Genomic DNA, 24,671 nt, shown 5'->3' with positions numbered 1-24,671 from the left:
TTAAAGTCAAAAGATTAAATGTTAAAATTTCATCAATATTGACCATTTTTTCAACGTTCGACTGGTCCGGGGTCATCGTTTTTCATCAGAAAATTGATTTATTGGACTCTACCAAAAATGATTCAAAATGTCATTTGGATCGGCCCTCATGTTGAATAACCACTTTTTAAACCCTCACAGTGACCAAAATTGCCATTTTTACAGAGTTTTGCTTACTCAAAATCTTAAATTTTGACCAATTTCTGGCACAGAAATGACTTTAAACACACTTATTTTAGTTGAAAAAGTAATAATTCACATCCAACCGTCATTTAAAGTCAAAAGATTAAATGTTAAAATTTCATCAATATTGACCATTTTTTCAACGTTCGACTGGTCCGGGGTCATCGTTTTTCATCAGAAAATTGATTTTTTGGACTCTACCAAAAATGATTCAAAATGTCATTTGGATCGGGCCTCATGTTGAATAACCACTTTTTAAACCCTCACAGTGACCAAAATTGCCATTTTTACAGACTTTTGCTTACCCAAAATCTTCAATTTTGACCAATTTCAGGCACTGAAATGACTTTAAACACACTTATTTTAGTTGATAAAGTTATAATTCACATCCAACCGTCATTTAAAGTCAAAAGATTAAATGTTAAAATTTCATCAATATTGACCAATTTTTTCAACGTTCGACTGGTCCGGGGTCATCGTTTTTCATCAGAAAATTGATTTTTTGGACTCTACCAAAAATTATTCAAACTGTCTTTTGGATCGGGTCTCATGTTGAATAACCACTTTTTAAACCCTCACAGTGACCAAAATTGCCATTTTTACAGAGTTTTGCTTACTCAAAAGCTTCAATTTTGACCAATTTCAGGCACAGAAATGACTTTAAACACACTTATTTTAGTTGAAAAAGTAATAATTCACATTCAACCGTCATTTAAAGTCAAAAGATTAAATGTTAAAATTTCATCAATATTGACCTTTTTTTCACCGTTCGACTGGTCCGGGGTCATCATTTTTCATAAGAAAATTGATTTTTTGGACTCTACCAAAAATGATTCAAAATGTCATTTGGTTCGGGCCTCATGTTGAATAATCACTTTCTAAACCCTCACAGTGACCAAAATTGCCATTTTTACAGAGTTTTGCTTACCCAAAATCTTCAATTTTGACCAATTTCAGGCACTGAAATGACTTTAAACACACTTATTTTAGTTGATAAAGTTATAATTCACATCCAACCATCAATTAAAGTCAAAAGATTAAATGTTAAAATTTCATCAATATTGACCATTTTTGGAACGTTCGACTGGTCCGGGGTCATCGTTTTTCATCAGAAAATAGATTTTTTGGACTCTACCAAAAATGATTCAAAATGTCATTTGGATCGGGCCTCATGTTGAAAAACCACTTTTTAAACCCTCACAGTGACAAAAATTGCCATTTTTACAGAGCTTTGCTTACTCAAAATCTTCAATTTTGACCAATTTCAGGCACTGAAATGACTTTAAACACACTTATTTTAGTTGAAAGAGTAATAATTCACATCCAACCGTCATTTAAAGTCAAAAGATTAAATGTTAAAATTTCATCAATATTGACCAATTTTTTCAACGTTCGACTGGTCCGGGGTCATCGTTTTTCATCAGAAAATTGATTTTTTGGACTCTACCAAAAATTACTCAAACTGTCTTTTGGATCGGGTCTCATGTTGAATAACCACTTTTTAAACCCTCACAGTGACCAAAATTGCCATTTTTACAGAGTTTTGCTTACTCAAAAGCTTCAATTTTGACCAATTTCAGGCACAGAAATGACTTTAAACACACTTATTTTAGTTGAAAAAGTAATAATTCACATCCAACCATCATTTAAAGTCAAAAGATTAAATGTTAAAATTTCATCAATATTGACCATTTTTTCAACGTTCGACTGGTCCGGGGTCATCATTTTTCATAAGAAAATTGATTTTTTGGACTCTACCAAAAATGATTCAAAATGTCATTTGGATCGGGCCTCATGTTGAATAATCACTTTTTAAACCCTCACAGTAACCAAAATTGCCATTTTTACAGAGCTTTGCTTACTCAAAATCTTCAATTTTGACCAATTTCAGGCACTGAAATGACTTTAAACACACTTATTTTAGTTGATAAAGTTATAATTCACATCCAACCGTCATTTAAAGTCAAAAGATTAAATGTTAAAATTTCATCAATATTGACCATTTTTTCAACGTTCGACTGGTCCGGGGTCATCGTTTTTCATCAGAAAATTGATTTTTTGGACTCTACCAAAAATGATTCAAAATGTCATTTGGATCGGCCCTCATGTTGAATAACCACTTTTTAAACCCTCACAGTGACCAAAATTGCCATTTTTACAGAGTTTTGCTTACCCAAAATCTTCAATGTTGACCAATTTCAGGCACTGAAATGACTTTAAACACACTTATTTCAGTTGATAAAGTTATAATTCACATCCAACCGTCATTTAAAGTCAAAAGATTAAATGTTAAAATTTCATCAATATTGACCATTTTTGGAACGTTCGACTGGTCCGGGGTCATCGTTTTTCATCAGAAAATTGATTTTTTGGACTCTACCAAAAATGATTCAAAATGTCATTTGGATCGGGCCTCATGTTGAAAAATCACTTTTTAAACCCTCACAGTGACCAAAATTGCCATTTTTACAGAGCTTTGCTTACTCAAAATCTTCAATTTTGACCAATTTCAGGCACTGGAATGACTTTAAACACACTTATTTTAGTTGATAATGTTATAATTCACATCCAACCGTCATTTAAAGTCAAAAGATTAAATGTTAAAATTTCATCAATATTGACCATTTTTGGAACGTTCGACTGGTCCGGAGTCATCGTTTTTCATCAGAAAATTGATTTTTTGGACTTTACCAAAAATGATTCAAAATGTCATTTGGATCGGGCCTCATGTTGAATAACCACTTTTTAAACCCTCACAATGACCAAAATTGCCATTTTTGCAGAGTTTTGCTTACCCAAAATCTTAAATTTTGACCAATTTCAGGCACAGAAATGACTTTAAACACACTTATTTTAGTTGAAAAAGTAATAATTCACATCCAACCGTCATTTAAAGTCAAAAGATTAAATGTTAAAATTTCATCAATATTGACCATTTTTTCAACGTTCGACTGGTCCGGAGTCATCGTTTTTCATCAGAAAATTGATTTTTTGGACTCTACCAAAAATTATTCAAACTGTCTTTTGGATCGGGTCTCATGTTGAATAACCACTTTTTAAACCCTCACGGTGACCAAAATTGCAATTTTTACAGAGTTTTGCTTACTCAAAAGCTTAAATTTTGACCAATTTCAGGCACTGAAATGACTTTAAACACACTTATTTTAGTTGAAAGAGTAATAATTCACATCCAACCGTCATTTAAAGTCAAAAGATTAAATGTTAAAATTTCATCAATATTGACCAATTTTTTCAACGTTCGACTGGTCCGAGGTCATCGTTTTTCATCAGAAAATTGATTTTTTGGACTCTACCAAAAATTATTCAAACTGTCTTTTGGATCGGGTCTCATGTTGAATAACCACTTTTTGAACCCTCACAGTGACCAAAATTGCCATTTTTACAGAGCTTTGCTTACTCAAAATCTTCAATTTTGACCAATTTCAGGCACAGAAATGACTTTAAACACACTTATTTTAGTTGAAAAAGTAATAATTCACATCCAACCGTCATTTAAAGTCAAAAGATTAAATGTTAAAATTTCATCAATATTGACCATTTTTTCAACGTTCGACTGGTCCGGAGTCATTGTTTTTCATCAGAAAATTGATTTTTTGGACTCTACCAAAAATTATTCAAACTGTCTTTTAGATCGGGTCTCATGTTGAATAACCACTTTTTAAACCCTCACGGTGACCAAAATTGCCATTTTTACAGAGTTTTGCTTACTCAAAAGCTTCAATTTTGACCAATTTCAGGCACTGAAATGACTTTAAACACACTTATTTTAGTTGAAAATGTAATAATTCACATCCAACCGTCATTCAAAGTCAAAAGATTAAATGTTAAAATTTCATCAATATTGACCATTTTTTCAACGTTCGACTGGTCCGGGGTCATCGTTTTTCATCAGAAAATTGATTTTTTGGACTCTACCAAAAATGATTCAAAATGTCATTTGGATTGGGCCTCATGTTGAATAATCACTTTTTAAACCCTCACAGTGACCAAAATTGCCGTTTTAACAGAGCTTTGCTTACTCAAAATATTCAATTTTGACCAATTTCAGGCACAGAAATGACTTTAAACACACTTATTTTAGTTGAAAAAGTAATAATTCACATCCAACCATCATTTAAAGTCAAAAGATTAAATGTTAAAATTTCATCAATATTGACCATTTTTTCAACGTTCGACTGGTCCTGGGTCATCGTTTTTCATCAGAAAATTGATTTTTTGGACTCTACCAAAAATGATTCAATATGTCATTTGGATCGGGCCTCATGTTGAATAACCACTTTTTAAACCCTCACAGTGACCAAAATTGCCATTTTTACAGAGTTTTGCTTACTCAAAATCTTCAATTGTGACCAATTTCAGGCACAGAAATGACTTTAAACACACTTATTTTAGTTGAAAAAGTAATAATTCACATCCAACCGTCATTTAAAGTCAAAAGATTAAATGTTAAAATTTCATCAATATTGACCATTTTTAGAACGTTCGACTGGTCCGGGGTCATCGTTTTTCATCAGAAAATTGATTTTTTGGACTCTACCAAAAATGATTCAAAATGTCATTTGGATCGGGCCTCATGTTGAATAACCACTTTTTAAACCCTCACAGTGACCAAAATTGACATATTTACAGAGTTTTGCTTACTCAAAATCTTCAATTTTGACCAATTTCTGGCACAGAAATGATTTTAAACACACTTATTTTAGTTGAAAAAGTAATAATTCACATCCAATAGTCATTTAAAGTCAAAAGTTTAAATGTTAAAATTTCATCAATATTGACCATTTTTTCAACGTTCGACTGGTCCGGGGTCATCGTTTTTCATCAGAAATGTGATTTTTTGGACTCTACCAAAAATGATTAAAATTGATATTTGGATCGGGCCTCATGTTGAATAACCACTTTTTAAACCCTCACAGTGACCAAAATTGACATTTTTACAGAGTTTTGCTTACTCAAAAGCTTCAATTTTGACCAATTTCAGGCACAGAAATGACTTTAAACACACTTATTTTAGTTGAAAAAGTAATAATTCACATCCAACCGTCATTTAAAGTCAAAAGAATAAATGTTAAAATTTCATCAATATTGACCATTTTTTCAACGTCTGACTGGTCCGGGGTCATCGTTTTTCATCAGAAATGTGATTTTTTGGACTCTACCAAAAATGATTAAAAATGATATTTGGATCGGGCCTCATGTTGAATAACCACTTTTTAAACCCTCACAGTGACCAAAATTGACATTTTTACAGAGTTTTGCTTACTCAAAAGCTTCAATTTTGACCAATTTCAGGCACAGAAATGACTTTAAACGCACTTATTTTAGTTGGAAAAGTAATAATTCACATCACACAGTCATTTAAAGTCAAAAGTTTAAATGTTAAAATTTCATCAATATTGACCATTTTTTCAACGTTCGACTGGTCCGGGGTCATTGTTTTTCATCAGAAAATTGATTTTTTGGACTCTACCAAAAATGATTCAAAATGTCATTTGGATCGGGCCTCATGTTGAATAATCACTTTTTAAACCCTCACAGTGAACAAAATTGCCATTTTTACAGAGCTTTGCTTACTCAAAATCTTCAATTTTGACCAATTTCAGGCACTGAAATGACTTTAAACACACTTATTTTAGTTGATAAAGTTATAATTCACATCCAACCGTCATTTAAAGTCAAAAGATTAAATGTTAAAATTTTATCAATATTGACCATTTTTGGAACGTTCGACTGCTCCGGGGTCATCGTTTTTCTTCAGAAAATTGATTTTTTGGACTCTACCAAAAATGATTCAAAATGTCATTTGGATCGGGCCTCATGTTGAATAACCACTTTTTAAACCCTCACAGTGACCAAAATTGCCATTTTTACAGAGCTTTGCTTACTCAAAATCTTCAATTTTGACCAATTTCAGGCACAGAAATGACTTTAAACACACTTATTTTAGTTGAAAAAGTAATAATTCACATCCAACCGTCATTTAAAGTCAAAAGATTAAATGTTAAAATTTCATCAATATTGACCATTTTTTCAACGTTCGACTGGTCCGGAGTCATTGTTTTTCATCAGAAAATTGATTTTTTGGACTCTACCAAAAATTATTCAAACTGTCTTTTAGATCGGGTCTCATGTTGAATAACCACTTTTTAAACCCTCACGGTGACCAAAATTGCCATTCTTACAGAGTTTTGCTTACTCAAAAGCTTCAATTTTGACCAATTTCAGGCACTGAAATGACTTTAAACACACTTATTTTAGTTGAAAATGTAATAATTCACATCCAACCGTCATTCAAAGTCAAAAGATTAAATGTTAAAATTTCATCAATATTGACCATTTTTTCAACGTTCGACTGGTCCGGGGTCATCGTTTTTCATCAGAAAATTGATTTTTTGGACTCTACGAAAAATGATTCAAAATGTCATTTGGATCGGGCCTCATGTTGAATAATCACTTTTTAAACCCTCACAGTGACCAAAATTGACATATTTACAGAGTTTTGCTTGCTCAAAATCTTCAATTTTGACCAATTTCTGGCACAGAAATGATTTTAAACACACTTATTTTAGTTGAAAAAGTAATAATTCACATCCAATAGTCATTTAAAGTCAAAAGTTTAAATGTTAAAATTTCATCAATATTGACCATTTTTTCAACGTTCGACTGGTCCGGGGTCATCGTTTTTCATCAGAAATGTGATTTTTTGGACTCTACCAAAAATGATTAAAAATGATATTTGGATCGGGCCTCATGTTGAATAACCACTTTTTAAACCCTCACAGTGACCAAAATTGACATTTTTACAGAGTTTTGCTTACTCAAAAGCTTCAATTTTGACCAATTTCAGGCACAGAAATGACTTTAAACACACTTATTTTAGTTGAAAAAGTAATAATTCACATCCAACCGTCATTTAAAGTCAAAAGAATAAATGTTAAAATTTCATCAATATTGACCATTTTTTCAACGTCTGACTGGTCCGGGGTCATCGTTTTTCATCAGAAAATTGATTTTTTGGACTCTACCAAAAATGATTCAAAATGTCATTTGGATCGGGCCTCATGTTGAATAACCACTTTTTAAACCCTCACAGTGACCAAAATTGCCATTTTTACAGAGTTTTGCTTACCCAAAATCTTCAATTTTGACCAATTTCAGGCACTGAAATGACTTTAAACACACTTATTTTAGTTGATAAAGTTATAATTCACATCCAATCGTCATTTAAAGTCAAAAGATTAAATGTTAAAATTTCATCAATATTGACCATTTTTTCAACGTTCGACTGGTCCGGGGTCATCGTTTTTCATCAGAAAATTGATTTTTTGGACTCTACCAAAAATGATTCAAAATGTCATTTGGATCGGCCCTCATGTTGAATAACCACTTTTTGAACCCTCACAGTGACCAAAATTGCCATTTTTACAGAGTTTTGCTTACCCAAAATCTTCAATGTTGACCAATTTCAGGCACTGAAATGACTTTAAACACACTTATTTCAGTTGATAAAGTTATAATTCACATCCAACCGTCATTTAAAGTCAAAAGATTAAATATTAAAATTTCATCAATATTGACCATTTTTTTAACGTTCGACTGGTCCGGGGTCATCGTTTTTCATCAGAAAATTGATTTTTTGGACTCTACCAAAAATGATTCAAAATGTCATTTGGATCGGGCCTTATGTTGAATAACCACTTTTTAAACCCTCACAGTGACCAAAATTGCCATTTTTACAGAGTTTTGCTTACTCAAAATCTTCAATTTTGACCAATTTCATGCACAGAAATGACTTTAAACACACTTATTTTAGTTGAAAAAGTAATAACTCACATCCAACCGTCATTTCAAGTCGAAAGATTAAATGTTAAAATGTCATCAATATTGACCATTTTTTCAACGTTCGACTGGTCCGGGGTCATCGTTTTTCATCAGAAAATTGATTTTTTGGACTCTACCAAAAATGATTCAAAATGTCATTTGGATCGGGCCTTATGTTGAATAACCACTTTTTAAACCCTCACAGTGACCAAAATTGCCATTTTTACAGAGTTTTGCTTACTCAAAATCTTCAATTTTGACCAATTTCATGCACAGAAATGACTTTAAACACACTTATTTTAGTTGAAAAAGTAATAACTCACATCCAACCGTCATTTAAAGTCAAAAGATTAAATGTTAAAATGTCATCAATATTGACCATTTTTTCAACGTTCGACTGGTCCGGGGTCATCGTTTTTCATCAGAAAATTGATTTTTTGGACTCTACCAAAAATGATTCAAAATGTCATTTGGATCGGGCCTCATGTTGAATAACCACTTTTTAAACCCTCACGGTGACCAAAATTGCCATTTTTACAGAGTTTTGCTTACTCAAAATCTTCAATTTTGACCAATTTCAGGCACAGAAATGACTTTAAACACACTTATTTTAGTTGAAAAAGTAATAATTCACATCCAACCGTGATTTAAAGTCAAAAGATTAAATGTTAAAATGTCATCAATATTGACCATTTTTTCAATGTTCGACTGGTCTGGGGTCATCGTTTTTCATCAGAAATGTGATTTTTTGGACTCTACCAAAAATGATTAAAAATGATATTTGGATCGGGCCTCATGTTGAATAACCACTTTTTAAACCCTCACAGTGACCAAAAGTGCCATTTTTACAGAGTTTTGCTTACTCAAAATCTTCAATTTTGACCAATTTCTGGCACAGAAATGATTTTAAACACACTTATTTTAGTTGAAAAAGTAATAATTCACATCCAATAGTCATTTAAAGTCAAAAGTTTAAATGTTAAAATTTCATCAATATTGACCATTTTTTCAACGTTCGACTGGTCCGGGGTCATCGTTTTTCATCAGAAATGTGATTTTTTGGACTCTACCAAAAATGATTAAAAATGATATTTGGATCGGGCCTCATGTTGAATAACCACTTTTTAAACCCTCACAGTGACCAAAATTGACATTTTTACAGAGTTTTGCTTACTCAAAAGCTTCAATTTTGACCAATTTCAGGCACAGAAATGACTTTTAACGCACTTATTTTAGTTGGAAAAGTAATAATTCACATCCAACAGTCATTTAAAGTCAAAAGTTTAAATGTTAAAATTTCATCAATATTGACCATTTTTTCAACGTTCGACTGGTCCGGGGTCATCGTTTTTCATCAGAAAATTGATTTTTTGGACTCTACCAAAAATGATTCAAAATGTCATTTGGATCGGGCCTCATGTTGAATAATCACTTTTTAAACCCTCACAGTGACCAAAATTGCCATTTTTACAGAGCTTTGCTTACTCAAAATCTTCAATTTTGACCAATTTCAGGCACTGAAATGACTTTAAACACACTTATTTTAGTTGATAAAGTTATAATTCACATCCAACCGTCATTTAAAGTCAAAAGATTAAATGTTAAAATTTCATCAATATTGACCATTTTTGGAACGTTCGACTGCTCCGGGGTCATCGTTTTTCTTCAGAAAATTGATTTTTTGGACTCTACCAAAAATGATTCAAAATGTCTTTTGGATCGGGTCTCATGTTGAATAACCACTTTTTAAACCCTCACAGCGACCAAAATTGCCATTTTTACAGAGTTTTGCTTACTCAAAATCTTAAATTTTGACCAATTTCAGGCACAGAAATGACTTTAAACACACTTATTTTAGTTGAAAAAGTAATAATTCACATCCAACCATCATTTAAAGTCAAAAGATTAAATGTTAAAATTTCATCAATATTGACCATTTTTTTCAACGTTCGACTGGTCCTGGGTCATCGTTTTTCATCAGAAAATTGATTTTTTGGACTCTACCAAAAATGATTCAATATGTCATTTGGATCGGGCCTCATGTTGAATAACCACTTTTTAAACCCTCACAGTGACCAAAATTGCCATTTTTACAGAGTTTTGCTTACTCAAAATCTTCAATTTTGACCAATTTCTGGCACAGAAATGATTTTAAACACACTTATTTTAGTTGAAAAAGTAATAATTCACATCCAATAGTCATTTAAAGTCAAAAGTTTAAATGTTGAAATTTCATCAATATTGACCATTTTTTCAACGTTCGACTGGTCCGGGGTCATCGTTTTTCATCAGAAATGTGATTTTTTGGACTCTACCAAAAATGATTAAAAATGATATTTGGATCGGGCCTCATGTTGAATAACCACTTTTTAAACCCTCACAGTGACCAAAATTGACATTTTTACAGAGTTTTGCTTACTCAAAAGCTTCAATTTTGACCAATTTCAGGCACAGAAATGACTTTAAACGCACTTATTTTAGTTGAAAAAGTAATAATTCACATCCAACAGTCATTTAAAGTCAAAAGTTTAAATGTTAAAATTTCATCAATATTGACCATTTTTTCAACGTTCGACTGGTCCGGGGTCATCGTTTTTCATCAGAAAATTGATTTTTTGGACTCTACCAAAAATGATTCAAAATGTCATTTGGATCGGGCCTCATGTTGAATAACCACTTTTTAAACCCTCACAGTGACCAAAATTGACATATTTACAGAGTTTTGCTTACTCAAAATCTTCAATTTTGACCAATTTCTGGCACAGAAATGATTTTAAACACACTTATTTTAGTTGAAAAAGTAATAATTCACATCCAATAGTCATTTAAAGTCAAAAGTTTAAATGTTAAAATTTCATCAATATTGACCATTTTTTCAACGTTCGACTGGTCCGGGGTCATCGTTTTTCATCAGAAATGTGATTTTTTGGACTCTACCAAAAATGATTAAAAATGATATTTGGATCGGGCCTCATGTTGAATAACCACTTTTTAAACCCTCACAGTGACCAAAATTGACATTTTTACAGAGTTTTGCTTACTCAAAAGCTTCAATTTTGACCAATTTCAGGCACAGAAATGACTTTAAACACACTTATTTTAGTTGAAAAAGTAATAATTCACATCCAACCGTCATTTAAAGTCAAAAGATTAAATATTAAAATTTCATCAATATTGACCATTTTTTCAACGTTCGACTGGTCCGGGGTCATCGTTTTTCATCAGAAAATTGATTTTTTGGACTCTACCAAAAATGATTCAAAATGTCATTTGGATCGGGCCTTATGTTGAATAACCACTTTTTAAACCCTCACAGTGACCAAAATTGCCATTTTTACAGAGTTTTGCTTACTCAAAATCTTCAATTTTGACCAATTTCATGCACAGAAATGACTTTAAACACACTTATTTTAGTTGAAAAAGTAATAACTCACATCCAACCGTCATTTAAAGTCGAAAGATTAAATGTTAAAATGTCATCAATATTGACCATTTTTTCAACGTTCGACTGGTCCGGGGTCATCGTTTTTCATCAGAAAATTGATTTTTTGGACTCTACCAAAAATGATTCAAAATGTCATTTGGATCGGGCCTTATGTTGAATAACCACTTTTTAAACCCTCACAGTGACCAAAATTGCCATTTTTACAGAGTTTTGCTTACTCAAAATCTTCAATTTTGACCAATTTCATGCACAGAAATGACTTTAAACACACTTATTTTAGTTGAAAAAGTAATAACTCACATCCAACCGTGATTTAAAGTCAAAAGATTAAATGTTAAAATGTCATCAATATTGACCATTTTTTCAATGTTCGACTGGTCTGGGGTCATCGTTTTTCATCAGAAATGTGATTTTTTGGACTCTACCAAAAATGATTAAAAATGATATTTGGATCGGGCCTCATGTTGAATAACCACTTTTTAAACCCTCACAGTGACCAAAAGTGCCATTTTTACAGAGTTTTGCTTACTCAAAATCTTCAATTTTGACCAATTTCTGGCACAGAAATGATTTTAAACACACTTATTTTAGTTGAAAAAGTAATAATTCACATCCAATAGTCATTTAAAGTCAAAAGTTTAAATGTTAAAATTTCATCAATATTGACCATTTTTTCAACGTTCGACTGGTCCGGGGTCATCGTTTTTCATCAGAAATGTGATTTTTTGGACTCTACCAAAAATGATTAAAAATGATATTTGGATCGGGCCTCATGTTGAATAACCACTTTTTAAACCCTCACAGTGACCAAAATTGACATTTTTACAGAGTTTTGCTTACTCAAAAGCTTCAATTTTGACCAATTTCAGGCACAGAAATGACTTTAAACGCACTTATTTTAGTTGGAAAAGTAATAATTCACATCCAACAGTCATTTAAAGTCAAAAGTTTAAATGTTAAAATTTCATCAATATTGACCATTTTTTCAACGTTCGACTGGTCCGGGGTCATCGTTTTTCATCAGAAAATTGATTTTTTGGACTCTACCAAAAATGATTCAAAATGTCATTTGGATCGGGCCTCATGTTGAATAATCACTTTTTAAACCCTCACAGTGACCAAAATTGCCATTTTTACAGAGCTTTGCTTACTCAAAATCTTCAATTTTGACCAATTTCAGGCACTGAAATGACTTTAAACACACTTATTTTAGTTGATAAAGTTATAATTCACATCCAACCGTCATTTAAAGTCAAAAGATTAAATGTTAAAATTTCATCAATATTGACCATTTTTGGAACGTTCGACTGCTCCGGGGTCATCGTTTTTCTTCAGAAAATTGATTTTTTGGACTCTACCAAAAATGATTCAAAATGTCTTTTGGATCGGGTCTCATGTTGAATAACCACTTTTTAAACCCTCACAGCGACCAAAATTGCCATTTTTACAGAGTTTTGCTTACTCAAAATCTTAAATTTTGACCAATTTCAGGCACAGAAATGACTTTAAACACACTTATTTTAGTTGAAAAAGTAATAATTCACATCCAACCATCATTTAAAGTCAAAAGATTAAATGTTAAAATTTCATCAATATTGACCATTTTTTCAACGTTCGACTGGTCCTGGGTCATCGTTTTTCATCAGAAAATTGATTTTTTGGACTCTACCAAAAATGATTAAAAATGATATTTGGATCGGGCCTAATGTTGAATAACCACTTTTTAAACCCTCACAGTGACCAAAATTGCCATTTTTACAGAGTTTTGCTTACTCAAAATCTTCAATTTTGACCAATTTCTGGCACAGAAATGATTTTAAACACACTTATTTTAGTTGAAAAAGTAATAATTCACATCCAATAGTCATTTAAAGTCAAAAGTTTAAATGTTGAAATTTCATCAATATTGACCATTTTTTCAACGTTCGACTGGTCCGGGGTCATCGTTTTTCATCAGAAATGTGATTTTTTGGACTCTACCAAAAATGATTAAAAATGATATTTGGATCGGGCCTCATGTTGAATAACCACTTTTTAAACCCTCACAGTGACCAAAATTGACATTTTTACAGAGTTTTGCTTACTCAAAAGCTTCAATTTTGACCAATTTCAGGCACAGAAATGACTTTAAACGCACTTATTTTAGTTGAAAAAGTAATAATTCACATCCAACAGTCATTTAAAGTCAAAAGTTTAAATGTTAAAATTTCATCAATATTGACCATTTTTTCAACGTTCGACTGGTCCGGGGTCATCGTTTTTCATCAGAAAATTGATTTTTTGGACTCTACCAAAAATGATTCAAAATGTCATTTGGATCGGGCCTCATGTTGAATAACCACTTTTTAAACCCTCACAGTGACCAAAATTGACATATTTACAGAGTTTTGCTTACTCAAAATCTTCAATTTTGACCAATTTCTGGCACAGAAATGATTTTAAACACACTTATTTTAGTTGAAAAAGTAATAATTCACATCCAATAGTCATTTAAAGTCAAAAGTTTAAATGTTAAAATTTCATCAATATTGACCATTTTTTCAACGTTCGACTGGTCCGGGGTCATCGTTTTTCATCAGAAATGTGATTTTTTGGACTCTACCAAAAATGATTCAAAATGATATTTGGATCGGGCCTCATGTTGAATAACCACTTTTTAAACCCTCACAGTGACCAAAATTGACATTTTTACAGAGTTTTGCTTACTCAAAAGCTTCAATTTTGACCAATTTCAGGCACAGAAATGACTTTAAACACACTTATTTTAGTTGAAAAAGAAATAATTCACATCCAACCGTCATTTAAAGTCAAAAGAATAAATGTTAAAATTTCATCAATATTGACCATTTTTTCAACGTCTGACTGGTCCGGGGTCATCGTTTTTCATCAGAAAATTGATTTTTTGGACTCTACCAAAAATGATTCAAAATGTCATTTGGATCGGGCCTCATGTTGAATAACCACTTTTTAAACCCTCACAGTGACCAAAATTGCCATTTTTACAGAGTTTTGCTTACCCAAAATCTTCAATTTTGACCAATTTCAGGCACTGAAATGACTTTAAACACACTTATTTTAGTTGATAAAGTTATAATTCACATCCAATCGTCATTTAAAGTCAAAAGATTAAATGTTAAAATTTCATCAATATTGACCATTTTTTCAACGTTCGACTGGTCCGGGGTCATCGTTTTTCATCAGAAAATAGATTTTTTGGACTCTACCAAAAATGATTCAAAATGTCATTTGGATCGGCCCTCATGTTGAATAACCACTTTTTGAACCCTCACAGTGACCAAAATTGCCATTTTTACAGAGTTTTGCTTACCCAAAATCTTCAATGTTGACCAATTTCAGGCACTGAAATGACTTTAAACACACTTATTTCAGTTGATAAAGTTATAATTCACATCCAACCGTCATTTAAAGTCAAAAGATTAAATATTAAAATTTCATCAATATTGACCATTTTTTCAACGTTCGACTGGTCCGGGGTCATCGTTTTTCATCAGAAAATTGATTTTTTGGACTCTACCAAAAATGATTCAAAATGTCATTTGGATCGGGCCTTATGTTGAATAACCACTTTTTAAACCCTCACAGTGACCAAAATTGCCATTTTTACAGAGTTTTGCTTACTCAAAATCTTCAATTTTGACCAATTTCATGCACAGAAATGACTTTAAACGCACTTATTTTAGTTGAAAAAGTAATAACTCACATCCAACCGTCATTTAAAGTCAAAAGATTAAATGTTAAAATGTCATCAATATTGACCATTTTTTCAACGTTCGACTGGTCCGGGGTCATCGTTTTTCATCAGAAAATTGATTTTTTGGACTCTACCAAAAATGATTCAAAATGTCATTTGGATCGGGCCTTATGTTGAATAACCACTTTTTAAACCCTCACAGTGACCAAAATTGCCATTTTTACAGAGTTTTGCTTACTCAAAATCTTCAATTTTGACCAATTTCATGCACAGAAATGACTTTAAACACACTTATTTTAGTTGAAAAAGTAATAACTCACATCCAACCGTCATTTAAAGTCAAAAGATTAAATGTTAAAATGTCATCAATATTGACCATTTTTTCAACGTTCGACTGGTCCGGGGTCATCGTTTTTCATCAGAAAATTGATTTTTTGGACTCTACCAAAAATGATTCAAAATGTCATTTGGATCGGGCCTCATGTTGAATAACCACTTTTTAAACCCTCACAGTGACCAAAATTGCCATTTTACAGAGTTTTGCTTACTCAAAATCTTCAATTTTGACCAATTTCAGGCACAGAAATGACTTTAAACACACTTATTTTAGTTGAAAAAGTAATAATTCACATCCAACCGTGATTTAAAGTCAAAAGATTAAATGTTAAAATGTCATCAATATTGACCATTTTTTCAATGTTCGACTGGTCTGGGGTCATCGTTTTTCATCAGAAATGTGATTTTTTGGACTCTACCAAAAATGATTAAAAATGATATTTGGATCGGGCCTCATGTTGAATAACCACTTTTTAAACCCTCACAGTGACCAAAAGTGCCATTTTTACAGAGTTTTGCTTACTCAAAATCTTCAATTTTGACCAATTTCTGGCACAGAAATGATTTTAAACACACTTATTTTAGTTGAAAAAGTAATAATTCACATCCAATAGTCATTTAAAGTCAAAAGTTTAAATGTTAAAATTTCATCAATATTGACCATTTTTTCAACGTTCGACTGGTCCGGGGTCATCGTTTTTCATCAGAAATGTGATTTTTTGGACTCTACCAAAAATGATTAAAAATGATATTTGGATCGGGCCTCATGTTGAATAACCCCTTTTAAACCCTCACAGTGACCAAAATTGACATTTTTACAGAGTTTTGCTTACTCAAAAGCTTCAATTTTGACCAATTTCAGGCACAGAAATGACTTTAAACGCACTTATTTTAGTTGGAAAAGTAATAATTCACATCCAACAGTCATTTAAAGTCAAAAGTTTAAATGTTAAAATTTCATCAATATTGACCATTTTTTCAACGTTCGACTGGTCCGGGGTCATCGTTTTTCATCAGAAAATTGATTTTTTGGACTCTACCAAAAATGATTCAAAATGTCATTTGGATCGGGCCTCATGTTGAATAATCACTTTTTAAACCCTCACAGTGACCAAAATTGCCATTTTTACAGAGCTTTGCTTACTCAAAATCTTCAATTTTGACCAATTTCAGGCACTGAAATGACTTTAAACACACTTATTTTAGTTGATAAAGTTATAATTCACATCCAACCGTCATTTAAAGTCAAAAGATTAAATGTTAAAATTTCATCAATATTGACCATTTTTGGAACGTTCGACTGCTCCGGGGTCATCGTTTTTCTTCAGAAAATTGATTTTTTGGACTCTACCAAAAATGATTCAAAATGTCTTTTGGATCGGGTCTCATGTTGAATAACCACTTTTTAAACCCTCACAGCGACCAAAATTGCCATTTTTACAGAGTTTTGCTTACTCAAAATCTTAAATTTTGACCAATTTCAGGCACAGAAATGACTTTAAACACACTTATTTTAGTTGAAAATGTAATAATTCACATCCAACCGTCATTCAAAGTCAAAAGATTAAATGTTAAAATTTCATCAATATTGACCATTTTTTCAATGTTCGACTGGTCCGGGGTCATCGTTTTTCATCAGAAAATTGATTTTTTGGACTCTACCAAAAATGATTCAAAATGTCATTTGGATCGGGCCTCATGTTGAATAACCACTTTTTAAACCCTCACAGTGACCAAAATTGCCATTTTTACAGAGTTTTGCTTACTCAAAAGCTTCAATTTTGACCAATTTCAGGCACTGAAATGACTTTAAACACACTTATTTTAGTTGAAAATGTAATAATTCACATCCAACCGTCATTCAAAGTCAAAAGATTAAATGTTAAAATTTCATCAATATTGACCATTTTTTCAACGTTCGACTGGTCCGGGGTCATCGTTTTTCATCAGAAAATTGATTTTTTGGACTCTACCAAAAATGATTCAAAATGTCATTTGGATCGGGCCTCATGTTGAATAATCACTTTTTAAACCCTCACAGTGACCAAAATTGCCGTTTTAACAGAGCTTTGCCTACTCAAAATATTCAATTTTGACCAATTTCAGGCACAGAAATGACTTTAAACACACTTATTTTAGTTGAAAAAGTAATAATTCACATCCAACCATCATTTAAAGTCAAAAGATTAAATGTTAAAATTTCATCAATATTGACCATTTTTTCAACGTTCGACTGGTCCTGGGTCATCGTTTTTCATCAGAAAATTGATTTTTTGGACTCTACCAAAAATGATTCAATATGTCATTTGGATCGGGCCTCATGTTGAATAACCACTTTTTAAACCCTCACAGTGACCAAAATTGCCATTTTTACAGAGTTTTGCTTACTCAAAATCTTCAATTGTGACCAATTTCAGGCACAGAAATGATTTTAAACACACCTATTTAATTAGAAAAAGTAATAATTCACATCCAACCGTCATTTAAAGTCAAAAGATTAAATGTTAAAATTTCATCAATATTGACCATTTTTAGAACGTTCGACTGGTCCGGGGTCATCATTTTTCATCAGAAAATGGATTTTTTGGACTCTACCAAAAATGATTCAAAATGTCATTTGGATCGGGCCTCATGTTGAATAACCACTTTTTAAACCCTCACAGTGACAAAAATTGCCATTTTTACAGAGTTTTGCTTACTCAAAATCTTCAATTTTGACCAATTTCAGGCACAGAAATGACTTTAAACACACTTATTTTAGTTGAAAAAGTAATAATTCACATCCAACCGTGATTTAAAGTCAAAAGATTAAATGTTAAAATGTCATCAATATTGACCATTTTTTCAATGTTCGACTGGTCTGGGGTCATCGTTTTTCATCAGAAATGTGATTTTTTGGACTCTACCAAAAATGATTAAAAATGATATTTGGATCGGGCCTCATGTTGAATAACCACTTTTTAAACCCTCACAGTGACCAAAATTGACATATTTACAGAGTTTTGCTTACTCAAAATCTTCAATTTTGACCAATTTCTGGCACAGAAATGATTTTAAACACACTTATTTTAGTTGAAAAAGTAATAATTCACATCCAATAGTCATTTAAAGTCAAAAGTTTAAATGTTAAAATTTCATCAATATTGACAATTTTTTCAACGTTCGACTGGTCCGGGGTCATCGTTTTTCATCAGAAATGTGATTTTTTGGACTCTACCAAAAATGATTAAAAATGATATTTGGATCGGGCCTCATGTTGAATAACCACTTTTTAAACCCTCACAGTGACCAAAATTGACATTTTTACAGAGTTTTGCTTACTCAAAAGCTTCAATTTTGACCAATTTCAGGCACAGAAATGACTTTAAACGCACTTATTTTAGTTGAAAAAGTAATAATTCACATCCAACAGTCATTTAAAGTCAAAAGTTTAAATGTTAAAATTTCATCAATATTGACCATTTTTTTCAACGTCTGACTGGTCCGGGGTCATCGTTTTTCATCAGAAAATTGATTTTTTGGACTCTACCAAAAATGATTCAAAATGTCATTTGGATCGGGCCTCATGTTGAATAACCACTTTTTAAACCCTCACAGTGACAAAAATTGCCATTTTTACAGAGTTTTGCTTACTCAAAATCTTCAATTTTGACCAATTTCAGGCACAGAAATGACTTTAAACACACTTATTTTAGTTGAAAAAGTAATAATTCACATCCAACCGTGATTTAAAGTCAAAAGATTAAATGTTAAAATGTCATCAATATTGACCATTTTTTCAATGTTCGACTGGTCTGGGGTCATCGTTTTTCATCAGAAATGTGATTTTTTGGACTCTACCAAAAATGATTAAAAATGATATTTGGATCGGGCCTCATGTTGAATAACCACTTTTTAAACCCTCACAGTGACCAAAATTGACATATTTACAGAGTTTTGCTTACTCAAAATCTTCAATTTTGACCAATTTCTGGCACAGAAATGATTTTAAACACACTTATTTTAGTTGAAAAAGTAATAATTCACATCCAATAGTCATTTAAAGTCAAAAGTTTAAATGTTAAAATTTCATCAATATTGACAATTTTTTCAACGTTCGACTGGTCCGGGGTCATCGTTTTTCATCAGAAATGTGATTTTTTGGACTCTACCAAAAATGATTAAAAATGATATTTGGATCGGGCCTCATGTTGAATAACCACTTTTTAAACCCTCACAGTGACCAAAATTGACATTTTTACAGAGTTTTGCTTACTCAAAAGCTTCAATTTTGACCAATTTCAGGCACAGAAATGACTTTAAACGCACTTATTTTAGTTGGAAAAGTAATAATTCACATCCAACAGTCATTTAAAGTCAAAAGTTTAAATGTTAAAATTTCATCAATATTGACCATTTTTTCAACGTTCGACTGGTCCGGGGTCATCGTTTTTCATCAGAAAATTGATTTTTTGGACTCTACCAAAAATGATTCAAAATGTCATTTGGATCGGGCCTCATGTTGAATAATCACTTTTTAAACCCTCACAGTGACCAAAATTGCCATTTTTTCAGAGCTTTGCTTACTCAAAATCTTCAATTTTGACCAATTTCAGGCACTGAAATGACTTTAAACACACTTATTTTAGTTGATAAAGTTATAATTCACATCCAACCGTCATTTAAAGTCAAAAGATTAAATGTTAAAATTTCATCAATATTGACCATTTTTGGAACGTTCGACTGCTCCGGGGTCATCGTTTTTCTTCAGAAAATTGATTTTTTGGACTCTACCAAAAATGATTCAAAATGTCTTTTGGATCGGGTCTCATGTTGAATAACCACTTTTTAAACCCTCACAGCGACCAAAATTGCCATTTTACAGAGTTTTGCTTACTCAAAATCTTAAATTTTGACCAATTTCAGGCACAGAAATGACTTTAAACACACTTATTTTAGTTGAAAAAGTAATAATTCACATCCAACCATCATTTAAAGTCAAAAGATTAAATGTTAAAATTTCATCAATATTGACAATTTTTTCAACGTTCGACTGGTCCTGGGTCATCGTTTTTCATCAGAAAATTGATTTTTTGGACTCTACCAAAAATGATTCAATATGTCATTTGGATCGGGCCTCATGTTGAATAACCACTTTTTAAACCCTCACAGTGACCAAAATTGCCATTTTTACAGAGTTTTGCTTACTCAAAATCTTCAATTGTGACCAATTTCAGGCACAGAAATGACTTTAAACACACTTATTTTAGTTGAAAAAGTAATAATTCACATCCAACCGTCATTTAAAGTCAAAAGATTAAATGTTAAAATTTCATCAATATTGACCATTTTTAGAACGTTCGACTGGTCCGGGGTCATCGTTTTTCATCAGAAAATGGATTTTTTGGACTCTACCAAAAATGATTCAAAATGTCATTTGGATCGGGCCTCATGTTGAATAACCACTTTTTAAACCCTCACAGTGACAAAAATTGCCATTTTTACAGAGTTTTGCTTACTCAAAATCTTCAATTTTGACCAATTTCAGGCACAGAAATGACTTTAAACACACTTATTTTAGTTGAAAAAGTAATAATTCACATCCAACCGTGATTTAAAGTCAAAAGATTAAATGTTAAAATGTCATCAATATTGACCATTTTTTCAATGTTCGACTGGTCTGGGGTCATCGTTTTTCATCAGAAATGTGATTTTTTGGACTCTACCAAAAATGATTAAAAATGATATTTGGATCGGGCCTCATGTTGAATAACCACTTTTTAAACCCTCACAGTGACCAAAAGTGCCATTTTTACAGAGTTTTGCTTACTCAAAATCTTCAATTTTGACCAATTTCTGGCACAGAAATGATTTTAAACACACTTATTTTAGTTGAAAAAGTAATAATTCACATCCAATAGTCATTTAAAGTCAAAAGTTTAAATGTTAAAATTTCATCAATATTGACCATTTTTTCAACGTTCGACTGGTCCGGGGTCATCGTTTTTCATCAGAAATGTGATTTTTTGGACTCTACCAAAAATGATTAAAAATGATATTTGGATCGGGCCTCATGTTGAATAACCACTTTTTAAACCCTCACAGTGACCAAAATTGACATTTTTACAGAGTTTTGCTTACTCAAAAGCTTCAATTTTGACCAATTTCAGGCACAGAAATGACTTTAAACGCACTTATTTTAGTTGGAAAAGTAATAATTCACATCCAACAGTCATTTAAAGTCAAAAGTTTAAATGTTAAAATTTCATCAATATTGACCATTTTTTCAACGTTCGACTGGTCCGGGGTCATCGTTTTTCATCAGAAAATTGATTTTTTGGACTCTACCAAAAATGATTCAAAATGTCATTTGGATCGGGCCTCATGTTGAATAATCACTTTTTAAACCCTCACAGTGACCAAAATTGCCATTTTTACAGAGCTTTGCTTACTCAAAATCTTCAATTTTGACCAATTTCAGGCACTGAAATGACTTTAAACACACTTATTTTAGTTGATAAAGTTATAATTCACATCCAACCGTCATTTAAAGTCAAAAGATTAAATGTTAAAATTTCATCAATATTGACCATTTTTGGAATGTTCGACTGCTCCGGGGTCATCGTTTTTCTTCAGAAAATTGATTTTTTGGACTCTACCAAAAATTATTCAAAATGTCTTTTGGATCGGGTCTCATGTTGAATAACCTCTTTTTAAACCCTCACAGCGACCAAAATTGCCATTTTTACAGAGTTTTGCTTACTCAAAATCTTAAATTTTGACCAATTTCAGGCACAGAAATGACTTTAAACACACTTATTTTAGTTGAAAATGTAATAATTCACATCCAACCGTCATTCAAAGTCAAAAGATTAAATGTTAAAATTTCATCAATATTGACCATTTTTTCAATGTTCGACTGGTCCGGGGTCATCGTTTTTCATCAGAAAATGGATTTTTTGGACTCTACCAAAAATGATTCAAAATGTCATTTGGATCGGGCCTCATGTTGAATAACCACTTTTTAAACCCTCACAGTGACCAAAATTGCCATTTTTACAGAGCTTTGCTTACTCAAAATCTTCAATTTTGACCAATTTCAGGCACAGAAATGACTTTAAACACACTTATTTTAGTTGAAAAAGTAATAATTCACATCCAACCGTCATTTAAAGTCAAAAGATTAAATGTTAAAATTTCATCAATATTGACCATTTTTTCAACGTTCGACTGGTCCGGAGTCATTGTTTTTCATCAGAAAATTGATTTTTTGGACTCTACCAAAAATTATTCAAACTGTCTTTTAGATCGGGTCTCATGTTGAATAACCACTTTTTAAACCCTCACAGTGACCAAAATTGCCTTTTTTACAGAGTTTTGCTTACTCAAAAGCTTCAATTTTGACCAATTTCAGGCACTGAAATGACTTTAAACACACTTATTTTAGTTGAAAATGTAATAATTCACATCCAACCGTCATTCAAAGTCAAAAGATTAAATGTTAAAATTTCATCAATATTGACCATTTTTTCAACGTTCGACTGGTCCGGGGTCATCGTTTTTCATCAGAAAATTGATTTTTTGGACTCTACCAAAAATGATTCAAAATGTCATTTGGATCGGGCCTCATGTTGAATAATCACTTTTTAAACCCTCACAGTGACCAAAATTGCCGTTTTAACAGAGCTTTGCCTACTCAAAATATTCAATTTTGACCAATTTCAGGCACAGAAATGACTTTAAACACACTTATTTTAGTTGAAAAAGTAATAATTCACATCCAACCATCATTTAAAGTCAAAAGATTAAATGTTAAAATTTCATCAATATTGACCATTTTTTCAACGTTCGACTGGTCCTGGGTCATCGTTTTTCATCAGAAAATTGATTTTCTGGACTCTACCAAAAATGATTCAATATGTCATTTGGATCGGGCCTCATGTTAAATAACCACTTTTTAAACCCTCACAGTGACCAAAATTGCCATTTTTACAGAGTTTTGCTTACTCAAAATCTTCAATTGTGACCAATTTCAGGCACAGAAATGATTTTAAACACACCTATTTAATTAGAAAAAGTAATAATTCACATCCAACCGTCATTTAAAGTCAAAAGATTAAATGTTAAAATTTCATCAATATTGACCATTTTTAGAACGTTCGACTGGTCCGGGGTCATCATTTTTCATCAGAAAATGGATTTTTTGGACTCTACCAAAAATGATTCAAAATGTCATTTGGATCGGGCCTCATGTTGAATAACCACTTTTTAAACCCTCACAGTGACAAAAATTGCCATTTTTACAGAGTTTTGCTTACTCAAAATCTTCAATTTTGACCAATTTCAGGCACAGAAATGACTTTAAACACACTTATTTTAGTTGAAAAAGTAATAATTCACATCCAACCGTGATTTAAAGTCAAAAGATTAAATGTTAAAATGTCATCAATATTGACCATTTTTTCAATGTTCGACTGGTCTGGGGTCATCGTTTTTCATCAGAAAATTGATTTTTTGGACTCTACCAAAAATGATTCAAAATGTCATTTGGATCGGGCCTCATGTTGAATAACCACTTTTTAAACCCTCACAGTGACCAAAATTGCCATTTTTACAGAGTTTTGCTTACCCAAAATCTTCAATTTTGACCAATTTCAGGCACTGAAATGACTTTAAACACACTTATTTTAGTTGATAAAGTTATAATTCACATCCAATCGTCATTTAAAGTCAAAAGATTAAATGTTAAAATTTCATCAATATTGACCATTTTTTCAACGTTCGACTGGTCCGGGGTCATCGTTTTTCATCAGAAAATAGATTTTTTGGACTCTACCAAAAATGATTCAAAATGTCATTTGGATCGGCCCTCATGTTGAATAACCACTTTTTGAACCCTCACAGTGACCAAAATTGCCATTTTTACAGAGTTTTGCTTACCCAAAATCTTCAATGTTGACCAATTTCAGGCACTGAAATGACTTTAAACACACTTATTTCAGTTGATAAAGTTATAATTCACATCCAACCGTCATTTAAAGTCAAAAGATTAAATATTAAAATTTCATCAATATTGACCATTTTTTCAACGTTCGACTGGTCCGGGGTCATCGTTTTTCATCAGAAAATTGATTT

The sequence above is a fragment of the Lissotriton vulgaris genome, chromosome 8 (genome assembly GCF_964263255.1).
Source record: "Lissotriton vulgaris chromosome 8, aLisVul1.2, whole genome shotgun sequence".
NCBI lineage: Eukaryota > Metazoa > Chordata > Amphibia > Caudata > Salamandridae > Lissotriton > Lissotriton vulgaris.
The sequence above is the reverse complement of the archived record's forward strand: the minus strand, read 5'-3'. Positions refer to the sequence as shown.